This window comes from Lemur catta, chromosome 8, assembly GCF_020740605.2.
Source record: "Lemur catta isolate mLemCat1 chromosome 8, mLemCat1.pri, whole genome shotgun sequence".
NCBI classification, from domain to species: Eukaryota; Metazoa; Chordata; class Mammalia; order Primates; family Lemuridae; genus Lemur; species Lemur catta.
The window spans coordinates 337,003-343,002 of NC_059135.1; the positions used below are offsets into that span (position 1 = coordinate 337,003).

The 6,000-nt window shown below is 40.1% G+C and overlaps 1 long non-coding RNA gene across 1 annotated transcript in view; it reads right to left on the reverse strand.

Annotated features, from left to right (window-relative positions):
• The window catches only part of LOC123643719, a 60,880-nt gene extending 55,310 nt beyond the window's left edge, over positions 1-5,570 (reverse strand). The window contains exon 1 of the long non-coding RNA XR_006736899.1: positions 5,539-5,570. This is a non-coding gene — a long non-coding RNA (uncharacterized LOC123643719). The remainder of the gene's footprint in view (positions 1-5,538) is intronic.
• Positions 5,571-6,000: the final 430 nt, after the last annotated feature.

A 6,000-nucleotide genomic window follows, 5' to 3' on the forward strand; every position in this document is an offset into this window, starting at 1 on the left:
ATAAAAAGCATTTATGGAAAACACACCATGAACATTATCTCAATACTGGGGACTGAGAGCTTTTACCGCTAAGATCAGGGACAAAGCAAAGATGCTCTCTTTCACCTCTGCATGCAACATTATACTGAACAACAAATCCGGAGGTATGACATTACGTGACATCAAATTATACTACAAGGCTACAGGAACCCAAACACCATGGTACTGGTGTAAAAAACTGAGACTAATCCAAGGAAACAAAATAGAGAACCCAGACATAAAACCATCTACCTAGCACCAACTGATTTTTGACAAAGCATAAAACATACACTGAGGAAAGGAAGCCCTATTTAATGAATAGTGCTGGGAAAATTGGATATCCATACGCAGAAGAAGGAAACAGGATCCCTCTCTCACTACATACAAAACTCAATTCAAGATGGATTAAAGACTTAAATGAGAAGCATGAAACCATAAAAATTCTAGAAAAAAAGTAGGAAAAACTTTTGAGACTTCAGCCAAGTCAAAGAATTTATGACCAAGACCCCAAAGACAAATAGCAAAAACAAAAATAAATAAATGGGACTTAATTAAATTAGAAAATTTGTACACAGCAAAGGAAATAACCAACACCCTGAACAGACAACCTACACGATGGGAGAAATACTCATAAACTATACATCTGACAAAAGACTCATATCCAGAATCTACAAAGAACTCAAACAAATAAGCAAGAACAAAATGAACACCCTCATCCGAGAATGGGCAAAAGACTGAAACAGACATTCTTGGAAAGAAGATAGACAAATGGCCAAGAAACATATGAAAAACTGCTCAACATCACTAATCATCAGAGAAATGCAAATTAAAATTACAATAACGTACCACATTACCCCAATCAGAATAGCCATTATTAAAAAGTCAAAAAACAGGGCCGGGCGCGGTGGCTCAAGCCTGTAATCCTAGCACTCTGGGAGGCCGAGGCGGGTGGATTGCTTGAGCTCAGGAGTTCAAGACCACCCTGAGCAAGAGCGAGACCCCGTCTCTACTAAAAATAGAAAGAAATTATCTGACCAACTAAAATATATATATAGAAAAAATGAGCCGGGCATGGTAGCGCATGCCTGTACTCCCAGCTACTCAGGAGGCTGAGGCAGGAGGATCGCTTAAGCCCAGGAGTTTGAGGTTGCTGTGAGCTAGGCTGACGCCACGGCACTCACTCTAGCCTGGGCAACAAAGCGAGACTCTGTCTCAAAAAAAAAAAAAAGTCAAAAAACAATAGATGCTGCCACAAATGCAGAGAGAAAGGAACGCTGATACACTGGTGGGACTGAAATTAGTAGAAACTCTATGGAAAACATAATGGAGAGTCCTCAAAGAAACAAATGTAGACCTACCATTGGATCCAGCAATGCCACTCCTAGGTATCTACTCAAGGGAAATGAAGTCATTTTATCCTGCACTCGAATATTTATAGCAGAACAATTCACAATTGCAAAGATGTGGAATCAACGTAAGTGCCCTTCAATTCATGAGGGGACAAAAATGTGTGTATATATGTGTGTGTGTATGTGTGTGTGTGTGTGTGTGTACATGTATGTATATAAATCATGAAGTACTATTCAGCCATAAAAAGGAGGGAAACACCAGCCAGAGCAAGAGTGAGACCCAGTCTCTAAAAAAAAAAAAAAAGAAAGAAAAAAGAAAAATAAGGCAGGCATGGTGTCATGTCCCCGTAGTCCCAGCTACTCAGGAGGCTGAGACAGGAGGATCACTTCAGCCCCAGAGTGTGAGGTTGCAGTGAGCTATGATCATGCCATTGCCTTCTATCCCAGGAAACAGAGCAAGACCCTATCTCTAAAAAAAAAAAAAAAAAAAGGACTGAAGTAATGTCATTTGCAGCAATGTGGAGGGAACTAGAAACCATTATCCTAAGTGAACTATCTCAGGAATGAAAAACCAAAAACCATATGTTCTCACTAACAAGTGGGATCTACTAGATGGGTATACATGGGCACAAAGCGATATAAAGGACATGAAAAACCTATAAGGGAGGAGAGAGGGAGAGTTGTTGTAAGATAAAAGCTTGCCCACAATGAACACTATTCTGGCGATGGACACACTGAAACCCCTGACTTCAGCATCATACAAGACATCCATGTAACAAAATCACTTGTACCATCTTAATTAGCATTTTGAAATAAAAAATAACATTGTACTGAAAGTTCTGTCCAGAACATTTACATAAGAACAGGAAATAAAAGGCATCCATATGTGAAAGGAAAGTAAAACTATTCACAGATTCCAAATCACATGATCTTAAGTATAGAAAATCCTAAGGAATTAAAAAAAATTATTTGAGCTAGCAAACAAATACAGCTTAGTCACAGAACAACATATCAATGCACAGAAATCTATTTTATTTCTTTACACTAGTAATCAACAACGGGGAACTAAAATTAAGAAATAAATTCCATTTGAATAACATCAACAACAATAATCCAGTTAGGAAAAAACTTAACCAAGGTGCAAACCTGTATGTCAAAAATTACAAAATCCTACTGAGAAAATTAAAGAATTTCTAAATAACTGTAAAGACAGTCCATGCTCATGGACTGGAGACTGAATGTGTTTGAAGATGGCCATACTACACAAAGTGATCTCAAATTCAATGCAATTCCTACAAAAACCCAAAATGGCCTTTTGGCAGAAATGGGCAAACTGATCCTAACATTCAGATGGAATTTTAAGGGAACACAAATAACCAAAATCTTCTTGAAACAGAAAGACACACTTGGAGGCTCACACTTCTCAATTTTAAATCTTAAACCTTACTGCAAAGCAACAGCAATCAAAACAGGATGATACTTGCATGAGGGTACACATATAAATCAATGGAACTGAACTGACAGTCCAGAAATAATTCCATACCTTTATGGTCAATTGATTGTAAACAAGGTCCGAGGTCACTAAATTCAACAAGTGATGTTAGAGAACTATCCACATTCACAGGAAGGAAACTATACCCTTACATCACATCACACAGAAAAATTTAACTAAAAATGCTCCAAAGCCCTAAGTGTAAGAGATAAAAATATAAACTCTAGAAGAAAACACGGAGATAAACCTTCATACCATTGGGTTTAACAATGGCTTCTTAGATCTGACACCATAAGCACAGCAAGTAAAGAAAAAATTTCCTCAAAATTAAAAACTTTTGGGAATCTAAACACACCACTAAGAACTAAGATGACAACCCACAGAGGCATGTTATATATGTGATGACGGTCACACTTAAAGTGTTTTTTTTTTAGGTTAAAATAAACTTTTATTAAATGTTAGAAGAGAGTTATATATAATTCAGAAATTCTTTACAAAGAATTGCCAATCCTTGTCCACTTTTGTAATAATTCCTGTACAGATTTAGAAATTTTGCTGTGAAATACGGTCTACCAAACATTTCTTTAGAAAGCATCATAATGCTAATTTTAGGCAAAATAATGTTTAAAAGTGAAATCTTTGCATGAAACTGAGCCGAAACACCCTTATTCTTTATCCCAGTGACAAAATAATGGTAAAATAAACATTAAACTGAGGAAACCATAAGTATCATGTAAACTCCTCAAATTCACCCAAAACATTTGATTACTTTCAGAACCAGTGCCATTACAAGGTATCAAAAATCATAGTATGTACTCAAATAAAATGAATGTTAATCAAATTAACATTCAAAGAATAAAGATATTGTCACAAAGAAGTACCCCTTATTGTAAGATATATTATAGAGGTCTTTGTACATTGAAGACTTATGGCAAGAGCCATAAACCCTACAGAAGATAGTCTCCTCACACAGAATAATGATAATTCATCCATTTTAGAAGTGAATAACATCTTCTTAGTAGTGCTGCTGGTATAAAAAAAGATACAAATTCAAAATAAGCTGGCAACATACAAAAGTAGACAATGGTTTTGGTCTTTGTCTAAGAGTACACTCCCTAGTTTAACAAAGACTGGCTTTGAATCTCCCATTCAGAAGCACACGGTCACCACTTAAACATGGTGAAAATGGTGAAAATGGTGAATGCTATATGTATTTAATCATACAGAAAAAAGGAATGAAGTACTGATGAATATCGCAACATGGATGAACCTCAAAAATGTACTAAGTGAAGGAAATCAGACACAAAAGGCCACATATTATATGAGTCCATTTGTATGAAATGTCCAGAGCAGGCAAATCCACGGCGATGAAAAATAGATTAGTGCTTGCCAGGGACTTGGGGGACAGGGAAAGGAAAGTGACTTTGTAATGGGCTCTGAGTTTCCTTTAGAGGAAGAAAAAAAACATCTGGAACTATTAATAAATACATGGTTGCACAACACGGCCAATGTATGACACTCCATTACATTATATATTCACAAGTGGTAAAAATGGTGAAATTTTAAAAGGTGCTTTCCAATACTTATATACATTGTCATAGGATGGACTAGGACTTTGTCATATTGATTGGTGATGTAAACATAAGTGTGCAAACCTGAGATACCTCGCAACTGGTGGACACACGTGGGCACACACATGGCTAGAGAACACAGCAAGGTAACATGGGGTTCAGTAAATTCTTATGAAATTTCCATGATCAATTAGGCCATTTGCCTTTCATTTGGCAGTGAGATTTAATTTTTCTTTACTAGTTATCTAAAATATAAACTGTTTTTGGCTACTATTTCCTTGGTCTATATATAAATCGAAGCTGAGTCTCACAAACGATACACTAAATAGTGAATTTTTTTATCTTTTGAAAAATCACATTATCAACTTTTCTACTGTTAGATACCACAGACTGCTGTGACTTTAAGGCTCTAGCTGGGCAAACCCTTGGAAAATTTGCTAAGGGTGTCCACTGGGTGGATGCGTTGAGGGAACCTGAATAAAAACCCTGAGACACCAAAAACCGGCTGTGTCCCTGAAAGTGAGAGCAGAGTAGACTGCAGGCAGCTGGGGTTGACTGTGTGGGAGAGGGGAGCAGGCAGGACCGCTCAGGGTCTGGAGGCCGTGGCCAGTCCTGCGTTGTTTCTCCAAGGCCAGTGGGAAACCACTGGCAAAGTTATAAATCAGGAGAGCGACATGACGAGACTTGAGTCTGTAAAGCGCTGTTTGCCTTTGTCAGGTTGAGACCACCAGTGGGGGGGGATCTGCGCTCCCCCTGGGGGGCTGCACTGAGAGAGCACGGCATAAACACAGGGTGTTCCTGCCCGGAATGTGCGGTCTGCATCTGCTCAGGAGGAAGCGCTGCCCAGACCAGCCTTGGAGTCATCTCTGCTCTTTAGATCTGCCAAGGCTGGGAAAGTGAGGGCCAGTCTCAGAAACATTTGCAGAAAAAGAAACTGGAACTGAAGGGAAAGACACATTTTTCTCCCAGTTGAGGAAGGCAGTGAAGTGGGCCTGGTGAATTGGACTGTCAGGGAGAAAGGTGTGTTTCCTGATTTGGGGTTAACGGTGATGACCGGGGAGCGTGTGGCTATTGTGAAACACACAGTGAAACACACGGGAGTACCTACCGTGCAGTCGCAGACTTCACACAGCAATGACGCTGGAGACTCTGAAGGCAGGACACAGAGGACTTTGCGCTGCGACGGCACGTTCCCTGGAAGGAGGAAATTACTGTAAGGAAACTACGTTTATGAACAACCACCTGCACACCCTGCCAGTGAAACAGAGATGACAACGAACTTCCTCCCAGAGGCTGAGCCAGACCCACGTCCAGCTCAGAGTCTGATACCCCGTTAGGGTAGAGAGGCCACCGGGTGGAAGTCACACCAGTGGCCACCACGTCCTGGGCGTAAGGGACCCCAGTGTGGTGGAAACTGTGGTTCCCCATTTCCAAATGTCCACACGGAGCCCCTCCCAGGTCTCTGAGGACTGGCCGCCCCTTAACAGGCGGCTTGGGACAGCAAGGCAGTGTCCCCAGGGCTGGGACCGGAAGGTCGCACTCACCCTCGGGACCTCAGGTCTGGGCATGG